Source organism: Thermobia domestica, chromosome 3, assembly GCF_964235325.1.
Source record: "Thermobia domestica chromosome 3, izTheDome1.hap1.1, whole genome shotgun sequence".
NCBI classification, from domain to species: domain Eukaryota; kingdom Metazoa; phylum Arthropoda; class Insecta; order Zygentoma; family Lepismatidae; genus Thermobia; species Thermobia domestica.
The window spans coordinates 290,806,729-290,825,710 of NC_137456.1; the positions used below are offsets into that span (position 1 = coordinate 290,806,729).

At 34.7% G+C, this 18,982-nt stretch overlaps 1 long non-coding RNA gene across 1 annotated transcript in view; it reads left to right on the plus strand.

The window, feature by feature from the left end:
* The first annotated feature begins 566 nt into the window (after positions 1 to 566).
* The window catches only part of LOC145681706 (uncharacterized), a 118,655-nt gene continuing 100,239 nt past the window's right edge, over positions 567 to 18,982 (plus strand). The window contains exons 1-2 of the long non-coding RNA XR_014130861.1: positions 567 to 657; positions 8,125 to 8,215. This is a non-coding gene — a long non-coding RNA (uncharacterized LOC145681706). The remainder of the gene's footprint in view (positions 658 to 8,124; positions 8,216 to 18,982) is intronic.

Consider the following 18,982-nt stretch of genomic DNA (forward strand, 5'->3'; position numbering starts at 1 on the left):
AATAATGTTGTTTGTATATGGATGTTATCGTTCAATGTAAAAGAGGAACAACTAACTAGTAACTCTGCGTAAGTCATCAATTAGTTATAATTTTGAATAGACCCATAAATGATATTTGTAATGAATCGACGTTTTATGATACGTAATTAGTAATAAAAGAAAAATGTTGTTATAAATGAATTGATATATATATATGGAGAAAGAAGAGAAAAGAAAAATATTTATATTGATGTAATAATAATAATTAATACGAGGATTGATGTAATAATAATTAGTACGAGGGCTATTCAAAAGGTGAATGTTTTGAAAATATACAGGGTTCTTTCCTTCACTGTAATACTGTTACGGAATTCCCGTTCTGGGCGACATTTACAGCGATATATCCCTATATATCCCTATTATAATTAATCTGTACCTATATTATCAACATTGATCAGAGGCGCAATAATTAAGCATATAGTTTATATATAATTAAAAGAAAGAACGCTGTTATTGACAGGACATGTTGTCATGAGTAGGATTATTAGTTTGTTATTGATAGGACATGTTGTCATGGAAAAGATGATTATGGACGTATACACGAAATGGAGGAATATAAATGGAATATGTTTGTGTAAATAAAAGGAATAAATCGACGATATCTGGATGCAATTTATGGTTAGTGATTAATAGTTGGTATATTTATTATAATGACATAGTGATTTAAACGTACATAAACGAATCAGGGCTAAAACGAAGTGTTTATTTATATATATATTTCGTTTTATCCTCTGAAGATTCTCTAAAATGTCCAAGAAATACTTAATAAACTTATCTTAAAGACCACAAATATAATGCCAAGTTTCGTTATTAAAAATATGTATTTTCGTTAAGTAAGTTGTCATTGATGTGTGCAAGTGTAGTGTATTCAGGGTAAGCAAAACATTACCAGATCACTACTCACAAATTCTGTTTATTTCCTCTATTTAATAGCGAGATCAGATAGCAAACACATACCTCTTAAGTTGTAGATGATGGTTGTCTTGTGGAAAGAAGGTGCTGCTTAGTGAAACTCCTGATGACTAGTATCCATGCAACTACTTGAAGTAAGAACTTAAACGATTATAAAAGTTGATTACTGATAATAGTCCACCATGACTATTCGCTGTCATAAACTACTCGCTATCTGCTTCTCTGACTGATCCTTCTTGACTGATCTCTCCTTCTTATATGATCCTGTAATCTGATACCAGTTTCATCCTTAGTAGGGTATTTATTTGGAAAAAGCTGAGGTCTAAACTGCTATCTCAATTCACGCCACTTCACGTGTTTTCTTATCTCATTGTTGAAATTCACATTTTTGCAAGGATCATCAAATAGACAAAATCTCCAGACATCTATCTCCCTAATCACACAGTTTTGTCATATCCCAAAAATTGTGTTGATGTTAACAAACAAATCTTACAATAACTCTTACACTGCAATTTGGTTATTTGTTGTCATTCGTCGTCATAACATTACAAATCCACATGTCTGTGTTTACAAACTTACAAAACAAAAACAATAACTTGTACAACATAACAGTCTCACCATAATTTTGAAATATCTTATTAATGTCTTACTTTTCCTAATTTTGATTTTGTAATTTCTTGCCTTCAATTCTACAATATCTTCTTGTCTTTATTTTAATCAATTTTAATATATTTTTGAAATATAATTTTATTTAAACCTAACTCCTCATCAATATATATGCCTTCTGTATATTGCACCAGGGTAACACATCGATCAACATATAGAGAATATTTTGAATACATATTCATCGTACTACAAGCAGGGAGTAACATTCTTCTGATAGGTGATAATAATCTCTCACAGGTCACGGGAACTGATTTTAATTCCTTAGCATCTACTGGAACCTGTCAAGAATTATTTCATTAAATGAATTTTTATAATTTACGAGCTCTCAATAATATTAAAAAATCATACGGGAAAACGCTTGACTTAATACTCTCAAACCTTACTAGCGTAGAGATCATACACGAACGCCTTCCCCTTGTATCTGAGGATGCTTAACATCCAGCCCTACTAAGTGAATAAAAATATATTAAGTTTAGAAATGCTAAATGTTCAACGAAAAGCGAAGTAAGAGATTATATTTTTTTTGAAGCTGACTTTTATCAACTGTACCGTGAAATATCGCAAACAAATTGGTAACCTATCACAGATAGTTTGACTGTGGAGAGCTCTGTGGATTCTTTCTATAATATACTCTATTCTATTTTTGACCGGTGCATCCCGAATAAAAGAGCTTAATTCAATTATCCTATCTGGTTTTTAAGTGACATAGATAGAATAATTAAGAACAAATCATATCACCATAGGAAATGGAAGCAGGGTTCTTGGGACGCACTTTAGCAATGCAATAAATTTAAAGAATTGAGAGCTCTTTCTAAAAAAAAATTCCAAGGCATACAATGCATACTTAAGCAACTGAGAAGCCAATATTATAATGAATCCTAAGACTTTCTGCATGTATGTTAAGAATAAAAAGAGGAATTCGGTAAGTAATTTGTTCCACTATAATTGTCAAACTTGTAGTGACGATGCTGCTATTGCAAATTCATTTATGGCAAATTTTGATACACAATGAATCAAGTTATAATCTAATTTCTATGGAGAAATACAATAATTCGGAAATTGTGGATACATTAACTATTAACTTTATAGACATCGAATATATTAAGAATGCTAATAAAAAAAACTTAAACTACGTTCATATTGTGGGCCGGATAAAATACCGCCGTTTATCATTAAAGGCTGTTCAGAAATACTGAAACATCCCCTACAGGTTATTTTCAACAAGTCAATAGGTTCATCTACGTTTCCAATGAAATGGAAGATTGGTGACGTTTGTTCCATTCCCAAAACATGTTCTGCTACTGACCAAATAAAAAATTATTGACCGGTAACGCTGCTATCTGCCCATATAAAGTATTTGAAATTATTATATATGAAAAAATTTACTCACATTTACGGTCAGTAATATCTCCTTTTCAACATGGTTTCATGTCAAAGAGGTCAACTGTAACTAATCTCTCAGAACTTACACATTTTATAGCTAATCAAGTTAATAAAAAGAAACAAGTAGATGTAATTTTTACAGATTTCTCCAAGGCGTTCGACGTAATTAATCTCGATATACTTTTAAGTATACTTGTGACATTCAATTTTTCACAAAACCTTCAATAATTTATAGCATCCTATCTTTGCCAACGCAAACACCGAGTTCGATACAAAAATATTTTATCTGAGGAATAGGTCGTAGACTTTGGTGTGCCTCAGGGATATTATTATTTATATTATTTGTTAATAATTTACCACCTGTAATAACATCCTCCTACGAACTATTCTTTGCTGATGATTTAAAAATCTTTTGTAGTATCCCAACGGAATTAGACGCTATTTCTTTGAAGAGCAACATAAATTCTATTTTCCAAGGGTGTGAATCAAACGAATTGCTGTTAAATATTAAACATGTAAAGCAGCATCATGCACCAGGGAAGTGAACTATGTCCGCAATGTGTATACTATTAATCAAACACCAATTGAGAGATTGGATTATATAACTCATCTTAGAGTCACTCTGGAGTCAAACCTATCATTCGATATTCATGTCAACAGAGTAGTTGGTGATGCCTTTAGGAACATTGGCTCTGTGATGAGATTATTAAGAGAGTTTTTAGGCACCAATGTCCTGACAACACTATACATTGCCTATAGATGGAATATATAGCCATAATATGGGGTTCTGATAGTAAGAAATATACAAATACAATCGAAAATATTCAAAATAAATTTGTGTGCTTTTTAACATATAAAGAAAAAAGGTATATATCCGAAATTCGAGAAGTATGAAGATCTTCGAAGCAAATATTGCACACAATCACTTAAAGCAGGAGGACTCACTTCTTTTTATCTTTCTTACATAAAATAATTCATAGTACAGTCATAGTTCATTCTACTGATTCAGAATATTTATCATCAGAAATCAAACTTCACATCCCACATAGAGCAACTAGACCTCATAATAGCATGTTCCATCTCTCAGCGCAAAGGACTAATGCATTGGATTTATCAGCTGTCAGAAAAATGTGTTTACTGTATAATAAGATGTCAGCAAAGTACCCAGAGATAGACATTTTTAGCTATAGACAGAACGGTACTTTAACCCTGCTACTACCGGAATTTTTTCATTACACTGAATACCGTTGGGGTCACTGGTGCCCCATTTCATTTATTGAAGAAACACAGCCTTCTTTGTTTATAAAAACATTTAATGGTGTCCAGTTTTACATTATATCGTGTTTGTTTATACACTGTTATTAACTTAGCTTTTCTGGTCACGTATTATGCTTAATGTGCTGATAAATTGATAACATAGTGCATTTAAATAAATTAATTACAAGTATACATATAAGGAAACTTAATTATTTGGATGATGATTAGTAGTATAGTTCAATTTCCCAGTCTAATTGCCTATTTTAGAAATACAATTTGATTCTAAAACACTTCTCTAAATTTTTGTTTACCTGTGTTTTTTTTGGGGGGGGGGGGTAGGAAATTTTGATCTCCAAGAAACAAACTGCACACATAAGAGCTTGTACAAAATTACACTGTCGTTTTAGTCGTTGTCCCATTTTACACAAAGAATAGCTGAGTGTTGTTTATACGCGTATGTTTCGCATCTTTGCATATGTCTTGCATAACATACCGCTCATAGAAATAACAAAAAAAAACGTTTTCGATATTTATTGGCTTCTGAATATATACAAGGGAACTATGAACGCCGAAGTCGTTTTTTTGTAGTTAGAGACTTAGCTAGTTCAAGAATAAATATTCTCAATCTGTAATTACTTCTGCTGCTCCATTCAGGATTGAGTGAAAACCAGATGATGAAAACGTTGAGAGCACTTAAGCTAATGACGGAGGGGTCAGCGTCCTCAAAATGACACTAATTGTTCATCAATACTAATGTTACCCGCTATATATGCGTCCTGTAACGTACTGCCACATGAATCAAAAGCATCTCTAATTGGAAATAATTTGTCCGAACTATGATTTTTGTTCGATGTTGAGTGTCATTGAACCGGAAACATCGAGATATCTCTGTAAATCTACTTTTCGACATTGATTTGTTGGAAATAGGAACTGAGTCCTGAGAAGTCCTTAGTGGATTACTACTGTAGATTTATTGTCCATTCTCCGACTTGAGAACAAAATGCGGCTTCATAAGATAAAAGAAAGGGAAAATCAACATTGTAATAACATAAGATGACTTACAGAAATCAGGATCAAATTCAGAACAAGGATTGAAATATGTTTATCATCGTAGTTGATCGTGCTCATTAGGAACAATTTTAGTGGACTATTCAGAAACATAACATTGAATAATATGCCGCGGTGGCTCATTGGTAGGACCTTCATCTCTGGTGCCTGAGATTCCTGGTTCAATACCAGCTCGCGCTAAGTGTAATTTGTGGTGAACAAACACAGTGTGCATGGGTTTTCTTGTGGTTCACCCGTTTTCTCCCACTTTGTTCTATCAGACATTTCATTTATTCTCATTATCGTCATCACCTTTAACTCAGGTGGAATAACCGTGGACTCTTTTCCAATTCCTTTTTCTACAATATTGAATAAAAATGGGAAAAAATAACGAAAAGGGGAATCATATTATCAAATGAAAGAACAATTCTGAAATGAGTATTTCATGAAAGTTCAGAAAACTAATAGATCAGGACAAGAAATACAGCAGATAATGCAAGGCTACGATTTCAAATAGGAGCTATTTCTCATTATTTTCAGGACCACGCTGGATCGAGAGGCTAGCACACATACCTTGGACCCAGAGCCAGGTTCTATTCCCAGTAGGAGTACAGCTAAAGGAAGAAATTGGTTCGGATTCCGCTACACTCAGTACGCCTACGTCACTTTTAGTCTACACATCATAATCGAGTGACGTCAAACTCAAAACAAACCAAATCATTATTTTAGATGTTTATATTACATGAAAGTATATCGCACTGTATTTTACAATTTCCATTAAATAATAAAATCAATTGACAACTATGATTGACAAAAATACAAATGCAACAAAAGTAGAAGTCCATTAGGATATACCTACTTGTAAGTGCAGACGTTGAGGTATCATTTTTGATTCTTTTAAGCATACAGTCATCTTCAGAATCTAGATATGAATCTGAATCTTATTCATCTATATTATTATAGTCCAAAATTTCATCTATTTCACAATCGTCACTAGATGAAACTTCATCACTTGCAGGGTCTTCTGGCGGAAGGTCAGAAACAGTGTTTTCTTCATACATTTTTTTCTACGTCTTTGCAAGATAGATTTTTTGATGCCACGCATGGTGTTTCTCATACATTCGAGAAAACAATTAAAGAGTGATTTATATCAAATTTTACTCCTAATAATCAGTGACATGTATCGAAAAATACAAAATTTATTAATAATTGCTTGGGTCGTATATGACCCCAATGGTACTCAGTGCAGGAAGTAGAAAAAACTTGCGCTCACATACACACAAAAAATCACAATGTACGAAAGTGAAGTTCCAAAGCAAACATGAAAATCCAATGTTTTTCATTTTTTAACGTTATATATTAGGCCAGTTACACACTGTTAAACTTAGCTTGGGGTCATACAGGACCCCACGGTAGTAGCAAGGTTAAATAAATAAGGCGTAAATCATGTTATATGTATTTTAAAGTATTTTGCTATCGTATTAGTTTGTTATAATATGTGTATTTTAAATTATATTATCATGATGGAAAACTGTAATTAGGCTTCCGCCTGTTGTTTTCTGAAATAAATAAATAAATAAATTATTAAATATAGAAAGGAACACAATTACTTTTGAAAGACAAACTTGTTTTAATTACACACTGTAGCTATATGACATAACGCACTATAGATATAATAAAGAAATATGGCATAATGCATGGATATTACATGCTCAACACAATCTGGTATAAGTTTTCTAATCTAAATAAATATATCTTTATATATGACAAGTATATAAAGATATATTTGTAATATGGCCACTGATATGGAAATTACAATAAACGAACTCCTCAAAACAATTGTCAATGGAAGTCAAGGCATTTATAAATTTGTGAAATTTTGAAGTGTATATAAGTTTCGCCAATTTTGCAAAGGTTTGTTCTAACATTCTTCTCAGTGCATCACTGTATCTTTCTGACATAAAACATGTAACATGTAATTAAGTTTTTTTCTGTGAATTAAGGATTATATACACTCACACAAGATGGACCAGGTTTGTGAACCATATTGTATAAGAGAAAGTGAAAATTTTTTCAAAGTGTATGAAATGTGAACACTGCCGAACTCCTTCGTGGCTAAGCGTACACGCCTTTTCCGTCGGAGACCTGGATTCGATTCCCGACAGGAGATTGTGTGGTTCGGATTCCACGTTCATCAGTAGGTCCGGTCTCATATAGCCTCACTGCTCAAGGAGACGTTAAAACTCCAAATTAACTCAAGTAATGAGCACTGCCCTCAAACAAAATAATAACACAATTGGTGACGTGTGGTCCCTGGGACTCCACTAACTACGACAAAACGTAAGAGTGACGCTTAGACATCCGAACTCTACAGCTACTTATAGCTACAACTAACAATTGCGAGGGAGAAAGGTACTAGCAGTGGCACCTATTCAAAGTCAATAGTATGCTAGATTAAAAAAAAAGTGTTTAGTGTCCGTGGGACCTCACGTCACCAACAACGTTGTTAAAATTAGCGTTTACAATTAAAAACAGAATGTAATTTTGTGTACTTCCTTTAATATCCCTCTTTCCAATAATCTATAAATATTTAAAACCCTAATGTTAGTCTCCAGAATGTTCAATATCGCTTACAAAATTATAGTTATTTTGCTAGTATCGCACATTAATATTAGAATGTATACAATGTAATCAACAAATTTTCTCTAATATTCGATCGATAAGTTTAATAAAATATTAGAATTTGTATTATTAGATATCAAAAATAGAATATAGTTGTTACACATCAATGTCCAGTATTTATCATTTTTCTCATTACAGAGAATGAGCTAAAAAGTAATGATTGCTCTTGTTATTCATCATGTAATGAAGAATATTATATAACTTCACTAATGGGTCATTGGTTGTCACAGTAAGTATGCAGCATTCATTTAATACGTTATAAGATTTAAAGCACAAGATACGCTGTCTATAAAAGTTTATTAGATCCTAAAAACTGAACAATAGTTAACTTAGTTTTCTCTTCAGCCTCAAAGGTTTAGAATTTAAAGGTAAATCAAAAGCGAATTTTTAAAGATTAAATTTAGTATCGGATGAATGAAGATGGAAGTTGGACGTCTGTGTTATCTGTAAAGAATACTACATATTTACATTTCATAGTTGGAAATATTTAGACTATTTTGTATATATAAAAATATTGATCTTGAAATAGTTCACTGAATTATAAAATATATTTGGTCTAGGAATTAATTCGTGCGGGTGGACAAGAGATTGCGCAACGAACGGAGCGTCCCACAGTTCCGTGTATCCACACATGTGTTGCAAACCCCTGTCATCGCGTATCGTTCGTAGTATAGGGCAGTGGATTAAAGCGTCAACAACACCAGTTTGTAGTTAAGTGAACATGACGCAATTTGTGCCTGATAAAGTGTTTTTGCGGGGTGTCCTGCTGCATTACTTTAACATGCAGAAAAGTGCCACTGAAAGTCATCGTATTTTGGTGGAAGTGTATGGTGACCATGCTCTAGCTGAGCGAACGTGTCAGGAGTGGTTTGCACGGTTTAGAAGTGGTGATTTCGGCTTGGCAGACCAAGAGCGAGCTGGACAGCCAAAAAAAAAAATTCAAGACGAAGAATTGACAGCATTGCTCGAGCAGGATTCGTGTCAAACGCAGGAACAACTTGCAGCAGCATTAGGCGTTGATCAAACAACAGTCTCCAAACGCTTGAAAGCCATGGGAATGATTCAAAAGATGTCACATTCGGTTCCACATGAATTGAAAGACAGAGACGTTGAAAGACGAAAAACCATTTGCGAATTGCTGCTTCAACGACAGAGCAGAAAGGGGTTTCTGCATCGAATTATTACGGGTGATGAGAAGTGGATCCATTACGAGAACCCTAAACGAAAAAAGGCCTGGGTGAAACCAGGTGAACCAGGTCCATCACAACCAAAACGAGATATTCACTGTGCAAAGGTTATGCTGTGCATATGGTGGGATATGAAAGGTGTACTATGAGCTGCTGCAACCGGGTGAAACTATGAATGGAGAACGTTATCGACGACAATTAATGCGTTTGTAGCAAGCTCTGGCCAGAACAGGACCAGAATGGGAGAACAGACATGATAAACTTATTGTTCAACATGATAACGCTCGCCCATATGTCGCAAAACCGGTCAAAACCTATTTAGAAAATGTCGGATGGGAAGTTTTACCTCACCCGCCGTATTCACCAGACGTTGCTCCTTCGGACTACTACTTGTTCGATTGCATGAACAACGATTTGATTGGACAGCGGTTTACTTCTTCAGAAGATATCGAAACATGGGTCTCTGACTGGATCGCTTCCAAGGATGAGGACTTCTTTCGCCACGGAATCCGTACATTGCCTGACAGACGGGCGAAAGTGGTGGCTAGCGATGGACAATATTTTTCTTAAGGTATTTATGTATTTTGTGTTTGTACTACAGCTTCAATGTGTGCGTACCAACCGCACGAATTAATTCCTAGACCAAATAATTGCAACTTTGATATACATTGTTCGACTATGCACTGTTCGAGGGACAGGGACTGTAAAAGCACTGCCCGATCAGAAATTATAACATTAATTTAAATATTAGTACGCAGGGTAATCTAAAACATACTGACTATAGTGACTTGTGAAACGCTAATGATGAAACAGGCATGGTAATTCCGCATGCTACTCACACTTAGAAGCGTTTGAATTCTTATTACACAATTTCAAATGTTATGGCAGAAAGAAATTATATAAGAGAGAAATGACTAACTGCATTGCGAAAAGGTCAGACATATACACATATTCTTAAGTAAATATCAGCAATATGAAAATCTACAAAAGGTAGTCATTTCGTTAAGATTGTGATTTTGTGCACTATATGCTAAAAATGTCTCTCTAAATACCAAATAAAATTATATGTGCAACTAATATCAGAACACTTTACACTCGAACTGTTGAATCGCATAGCAAAATCTAAATAACATGTATTAACTCATAGTCGAATACAGCAATTGAGGTACTCAGAACACTTATTTACACTTTCAAACATTCATATCGCAATCTTACTAAAGATAACTGTTATAAGAGTTAGCCTTAAATAATAACATGTTTGAAAATATCATCTTTTTTAAGGCTCATTTATCGCTTTTAATCAAAATAAGAAAGACGGAGTCAACATTCGGACTTATTAAACAACCCTCGTATATGAAAAGAAACTTCTTCGAATTGCCTATCTCGCAGGCACTTCAATTTATATTCATGTTTGCGTGTGCGTCTCTTTGAGTCGCTCAGAAAACCTTATAAGAAGAATTAGAGTGCAAATTGCCAACTCAGTGGGTCCATGTTTTCGTCTACCTTAGATTTTGTTCTTGGTCAGGAACATCGTGAAAGTATCAAGTAGATCGTGAAACGTTCATTTCCACCCACGCTTTGTTATATGCAAAAGTTGGTTGCAGAGGCAATTTATTGGTGCGTTTAGCTCCAAGAGAGAAGAATCGTAGTTGTTTTGTGCCACCCGCATGCACAGTTTGTGTGACATTCTGAGCTGTGTATTACACTCTCATTGAAATAAGCTCCTCACCTTGATACTAGGAAATGGTGGGTTGGGCTATAAGTGTAATCTTTCGCTGGCTCCCCAGTTTTCTTGCCAATATTGACATGGGATCAGCATTACTATTGGCAGTGGATCGTTCAATACTTACGTATTTTCCATACTCTCTTTTATTCTTGTACATCGAGTGACTGCATGTCGTCTAAGATATTCAAGGAGGAGTTCCAGAGAATTATTTGTGAAAGGACATCCAACATCATAGTGAACCAACGAGAACTCCTATTCACGGAACCAGCTGCGGATCTTTGTGATCATTTGTGATTCGATGCTTGGACAACGACGACCACGAAGTAGTATGACCGGTCGAAGATAACAGTCAGTAACATAAGTACATTTCAACCTAATTAAGCTACCTAACAATCGTAAATAAAACCTAAAAGATTGAAAGCATTTAAAAAGCCGTGTAAGTCAAAAATCGAACTCTTACGTATTTCTATGATCAATGTTAATTACTTGTAATCTAATTCATAGTTATTATTTTTATTATTATTATTATTATTATTATTATTATTATTATTATTATTATTATTATTATTATTATTATTATTATTATATACCCTGGAAAGTAAACTTATGTTTTCTTGCGAAGTCTGATTAAGATCATCGCCCATGATAATTTATTCACTCATATGTGTATTTTACGGTACTTATATTCCTATGTGCCGTCTTCTTGCTTCAGTGGAAATAGAGTATATGTATGGTTGGGTCGGGTTTCGTTGTGGAATAGTTGGGAAGACGAAAGAGAGACACCTGTATAAGGAACAAAAGAAAGAAGGAAGTCAGTGTTGTACGTGTGGTAATTACAGAAAAAATAGATCCAACAACGAAACACCCGATTTCTATAATTTCCTAGGTACTCTAAAAAGATAACCAGAAATAATATTTAAACGGTTTTTGCCAATGGAATCAAGACAAGCATACTCGTCGCTTTATGCATTCTGTATTGTATGGCGCCTATTTTGCTGATTCAAAATCTAATACAGGCGTTTTGCTCCTGCGAACTATTCATAAATAAGCAGGGTTAATGAGATTATTAAAATGTACCTTAATTATGAAAAAAATATTAATGGAGGAGCAGACAAAGTACACATAAAACTGACATGAACAGATCATGGTTTTCCATTTTTTTTAAATTTCCGGTGCTAAAGCTTCAGAAAGTTTTCACAGTAACCACCCATATAAAGTAGTTAGAAACAGAGGTTTCCTAAACATTTAGTCAACCCAAGTAATGATCAAATACTTTCTTAAGGGTATCTTTTAAATGCTATCATGTTACTCACAACATATGTGTAATGCTCTGCTTAAACCAAAGCCACTGAGAGAAGAATACAACCGTGTCATTTGTGAGCAATTCATACCTGCAATAAACGCCATGTGCAGCAAATGTAGCAAGCATCTTTCAATATACCATTATGTTCCATAAGATTTATGCCAAAGATACATTGAAACAGAGAATTATTACTCATAAGATGGTGAATGATGGGAACAGGAATATACTATTTTGTGCAATACTTACAGTTAGTTTATAGTAAAGTAACTATATTTCATATTTTATGGAACTATATGTCACATATTTGGATACTTGTCTTAAACGTATGTAACATTTACTTTCTTTGAAACAAAATTGTGGAACTCAATATGTCTTAAATCTATGATGAATGCAATAGTTTGATAGTATGAGATCCTAAATGATACACGGAAGAGCGTGGGTTACTTTATTGTACTTGGAATGTCTTCCTTTTTGAAAGTAGTAGATTTAATCATTTATTTTGTGTGAAGTCAACGTACTATTTCCTTTTTTTGTTAAAATACAACTGTGAATCGGATTTTTAGGTTTGAAACAGGAAATTAAATGTAAAATTCGAAAGAAAAGACCTAATTCCGTTCGTTTCTAATTGCTTTGCACTTACAAATGGAGACATTTTATAGTTTAGATTGATTGCTTTTACAAAACACATACAGTGGCGCGCATTGGCTCTAGTGCCCAAAAACGGAAGACCTGCCGATTGGTTACAAATATTACAAGTACATAAGCTCTAAATATAGGTTATTTACACTGGTCTTTATTTAATTGCGTACTAAAGTGTGTATTAAGTATCAGTTCTATTCGTGTAATGCATTATCACTTTTCTGCAGTGCAAAACGAAAAATGTATTCTATAATATGTGTATAGCAGTTGCTTCCACTCAATAATTTATTGTCATTTCTCCTCTCACTTAACACGAGAAACAGAACCATATGTAAGTGCATTTCCTTAGACACTTCTAAAATGAGGTTTTGTGATAAGTCGTATATAAGAAATTAATCTGGTCCAATAGGTGGCATAATTGTTTCTATTTCAGAACTCCACAAAGTAGAAATTTACGAATTTTGGAATTTGCAATGATAGAATGTGTAAATCTCATTATAAAAAATAAGAAACATAATATAGAAACTTGACAGACTTGTAGGGAAAAAGTATTCATCCAAACATTAACTCCTTCTATCATTGAAGTAAATTCAAATATCATTGCCATTCACACTTTACAAAATTTACAAGGAATATGAGTCTTACTATCATCCAACACCTGGAAGTAAAAAACATTTCTATAGAGCTATGATTCTTAAAAGTGTTTGCGTTAGCTCACAGGTAGAGTACGGAATTTCTAAACGTCAGGTGTTGAATTCAAATCCAAAATGACATTTTTGTTGTTTAGTAGAACTATACAAGATATTATGCTAGAGTTGATTCAACGATAAATATTTTCCGAAACGTTTAGATAACCCTAAAACTGGGTGTTCTAGAAGTTGAGATTGTGCCACTAATATTGTGTTCAACATTGTTTACCATTGAATACATATTCCATATTTCTGAGCATATTATTTATTAGTTGGCCGATGAAACTATCTTCGGCTCTTATCTCCAACATTGGGAAACAAGAAACACGAGTCTCCCTGTTTTGTTGGCGGATCTGCCTCTGGGTAATGTATAAAGGAGTCGTATGCAAAGTACTGGCAGGGCAACACTGAGCCCCAACACAGTGCGAAGCGACCAACAGCCTAGAAAGGTCATCGAAAATCGATTCCGCAGCGGTCACTGTAGTTGAGAATCCCTCATTGAACATCGTGCAAGATACTATGGAAACATTTGAAAAAAAAACTTCCAAAACTAAATTTTTACGCAAACAGACAGAAGAACATCGATGCGTGTTACTCGAGTTCTGTGAACTGATGATGAAAGGGAACTTCTCCAGTTACTCATGTTCTTAGTTGATGCAACTTCCCATGTTTCCAGGAGAGTAAGCAGGCACAGCTGCCTTCGTTGTAGAACTGCAAACCGGCATAAATCGGAACACAAGTAAGGGATAGATTGAAACCGAGTGTGTGATGTGCCGTATCAATGGATAATCAAATAGACGAGCTTCTCTTAGAAGATAACACTGTGACAGGCAGACACACGTTCAAATATTTTCAACTTTCCTGATACCAGAATTGATTAAGTTGCTTGACAACGGTCGCATACACTGACATAAAGATAGATACCCATCAGACACATAAGCCCAACGTGCTTTTTTATTACTTTAACATATTTTAAATAATTATAAAGGGAAGCCAATTTTATATATAGGTCATAATTATGCAGATGTGTTTCTAAGATTTTTTTTATAGTAATCGAAACGACGATTATTTATTAAACATATAAACCCATGAATTTCCTGTACAAGAAAGAAGAGCAGTAATCAATCTGCCTTAAATTATTATATAAGTGAAGAAACTTTTAAGGAAATAAGCTTACTAGAGACGATTATAGAGAATTCAAATAATTAAATGAAAAATGATTGTTATAATTAGAACAGTATATCCTGAAGATCGAAATACATGTTCATAAGGAGCTGTTCCAGAAGGACCCAAATTTCGCGTTTGCATAACATATATACAATTGGGTGTGGAAAGAGGTTGTGACCTAAGACCTGCACATATAAACAACTGTTGTAATTGTTCAAAAGGAACATGGTCAAAATCGGTCAGCAATACCATGGAAATGACCATAAAGCATGTTTACGATACGTTTCGTTTATATCGCCGTAAATAATGGGCGTTCTCCATTTAGGTTTCATGGAAGTGGAACTAAACATTGAACTCTGCAAGCACATTGAGCTGTAGCCCGTGGAACCGGGAAACGAATCGGGTAAAAGACTGAGGGTGTACCGTCTCCGATGCTTAGTCAGGTTGATAAGTGGTAAATCATTCGGAAGAGGATGAGGTAACCGTTTTTCGTGTTTTTTTCGGTGAGTCCAATTGTTATAGACAAACAAGAATTGAATTGTAGTTACCATATCGCGGATTGTGCACCATATCTAAAAACAAGAGGGATGTTCGCAGGAAAAAAACGGATCATTATGCTAACGAAACACGTGGTATTGAAAGGTGAAAAATAATTGATGGGTGCCTAAGCTGTAATACAAGCTTTCCCTTACTCTCAGTAGCAGGGCAGAGAGATGATTATTATGCTCTATGCAAAGTTTTACACATAAGTAAGCAAAATAACCCAATTGTTGATTTCACCATCCTATGACTAGTGTGTTTCATTGTCATCGCCCGGATTCGTTTTATATGCTATAGTTGTTTTATTTATAAACTGATAATTATGATGTTTTATACACTGATTAACTGCCATCAGTGTCAAATGTTTAAATTTAAATATTTGACGTTGGAAATGGGAATTTATATTTTAGTTTTGAAAAATCAGTATAATGCAGTTAAAACCTTGTCTTACTGAAACGATCATTTTGAGAACCTTGTCAAACCAAAACGGCAAGAAAAAAGCATAACTTAAAGCAATAAGGTTTTAACTCGAATTGAGTAGATTTACTATTCATATTTTTTTAGATGAAATGTGTGTCGAATAATGGCTACGAGTTTAACAGTGTAGTGTAATTCTCCCATTCAAATTACTTCTGAATTATGATACTTTAGCCTGTCTTCTTTGAGTTTCCAGAACTTTGATATATGCTATGAGTGTCAGACTGGCTGTTATTTGGCCCTGGCGGCTGAAAAATTGTGCGGCCCCTAATTCTAAATCCTATCTAACCACCATGATCCCAACTGTCCACTGTTTTCCCACAATAAGACTATACTATTATAAATCTAACAAAGAAAGGTGTGTCGCTTTTTGAGGCGGTCATTGTTTAGTTGGCTCTCACATCCGTCAGCTGTTGGTGTGGGTATATCCAAATACTACCTGGTTGTGGTAGTTCAGTTACAACGTGAAATTACCTGAGGACAAAGTGAATGTGGAACCTGAACAGAGGGCGTGTATGTTGTACGAGTTTAAACTGGGGTCAAACGCAGCTATAACAAGGTGGAAGATATGCTAGGCCTTTAGTGAGACTTTCGTGACTACGCGCACATTACAGCGGTGGTTTATCAAGTTTAAGGACGGTGACGAAACACTCGTAGACTCACCACGTGTCAGAACAACAACACATGTACAAAATGAAGATCATAAGGTAGTAATGGGGCGAACAGTGGTCAGGCATGTGACGAACTGAGACTACAGTTCGCTGAGTGAAGAAACTATTCGGCAGCCTATCCATCAATTTGGGAAACACTATATGTTGGGTCCAATGGGTCCCAAAGTATTTGATTCCGGGAACAGGGGGCATCGCGAGCAGATACCTTCCTTCTTTATTTATTGTCTAGTCTGAGGAAGGGGGCATTTCTGGACAGTATGTTGACATGTGGCGAGAAGTGTATCCTGTACGAGGCTCCAAGGGGCCGTCATTATTGGTTAGCATCCAATGAACCTGTTTCAAAACAGCATAAACCAGAACTGCAGCAGAAGAAGGTCCTCCAGTCGTTTGGTGGACCACACTCATCACGGACTGCTACCAGCTCCTCAGCGCATCACTGAAATGTGTATTGTCAGCAGGTGAACAATGTTCTAGAAACCTTAAAGCTCTGGAGCACTTCTGAATTGCTAAGAAGTTCTAATATTACAGGAGAACGCTAGGCCCACGTAGCTGGAAGGACCGGGACACCATTCTACGTCTTGGATGGGAAATACTATTGCATCCGTCATACTACCTGACATTGCAACCTATGATTATCATTGCTCAATTTCTTTGGACACTCATCTTACAGGACACCAGTTGAAATCCATAGTATATCTTAAATAAAGAAGGCATTTATTTGTTGATAAGGACAGCGGACAAATTAGTTTAAACTCATCACTGGCGGTTTCAGTTTTCGTGAACAATGGATACGATCAACGGGAAAAACAGCGCCCCCTGCAGGTAGCCCAAAGTAGCATTCGGGGAGATATACTCTGCGGAATAAGCATGTGAAAATGTTCTCGTAAGGACGTGAATATCACTAAGCACTTGCAGTCAAAAAACTATGTCAAGTACGCACATTGGGTGCATTTATGCAAATCATGTTCCCATATATGCCTAAAGATAGTAGTAATGGAATTAGCCATGTTTGTGACGTGATAAAGGATCAGGGAAGAAATTATCAATATTAAATTTTAGTATTGCTATCAAATTGTTGTGTGATGAATTTTATTTTCGATTTAACTAATTTTATTCCAAACTTGCGTGTATCCAGTTCTTATTGTAATATCAATTGTAGTATATGTATTAATACAGATCGACAACCTAAAGCCGGATTCAATAGCAGCGATAGTTTTATTTAAAAGAATCACCAACGTATACAGAATTTATTAATTTTTCACTAATCAATGTTGTAGATTCAAGAAGTCTGGATTTATAATCCATTCGCCACAATAGCACTAACCTCCGTTCCCACGGTAATTTAAGAAACGATACGATGGCATACAGTATATAATGGTGTGACTTTGAATAACTGACAGCTGCTAGACTTTTTGGCTGATAACATTTTAAACTACTGAAAGATGAAAGTTAAAGAGTGACTCAACACTGCAAAACTACGGGGTCTTGTTATAAATGCTAATACGCAATGCTAGGATATCATAAATCAAAAGATTGAAAATATAATTGCAAATTTTATGGGGTTTAGCTTTCGCCTTGTTTATGTGTAGATAATTGTTTTTCTGTTACAATAGATGATGTATAATGCATAATTTTTCCCCAAACATATTCATGTTAAATGAAAGAACATTTATATAACTATTGGGGAAGTGAGGTTAATATTCACAGTCCGGAAATATGAGCAGCAAGAAAATTAAAGTCACACAGCGCACACATACATTGCGTAATAGGATAACAATGAAGTTGGTAGCATTGTGCGGAGTTTCGTAAATTTGAAGAGAGGAGTCCAAGTTCGTTCGCTGCAGTTATTGGGAAAGACAAGACAAGTTTACAGGTGCCTAGAACAAAAACATATAGGTTTTTGGAGCTATATTTAAATCACAAAAATGGATAATAAGCTATAACTTGGTATTTACGTATTGTACATAATTTGCCACAGAATTTATAGTGAGTTCTGCCTATGAGTACAACGCCAGTCGTCTTGACGCTTCTTTCCTATAAATAGAGTTGCAAACTACAACACGTAAAAATATAATTAGCAATTAGTGAAATATGATCTTTTGAATTCATTTAGTATGGGCACACATATTTTTTGGAAGTTACGAAAGAAATGGATGTGAGTAGCTTTGCAAATGTTAACTAAAGTACACATTTTTGAAGTAACGTTTTAAAAATAGTATGACATAATTTTTAATAACATGGATGATATAAGTTCTACAATCTTGAAGTTAATAACAACAGGGAATTTACAAGATTAGAATTTTCTGACATGATCACGAAACATGGAATACTTATGCTACTGTTGTAATTGTTTCGAGTGTGTTTAAAGAAACTGGACTGTGGCCACTAGATGTACATGCTATTCCTGATTACGCTTATGTTGCAGAGAATTATTCTCCCGATACTTTATTCTCCCGAATTCTTCTCAAGACACGTTAAGGTTATCTTATGGTAATAATGACTCAACAAGCTCTTCTGTACTACCTAATTTTGCTATGATGCACACATCGTCAACCAATACATCCACAGGTCAAGGCTTGTTTTGGAAACACTGTACC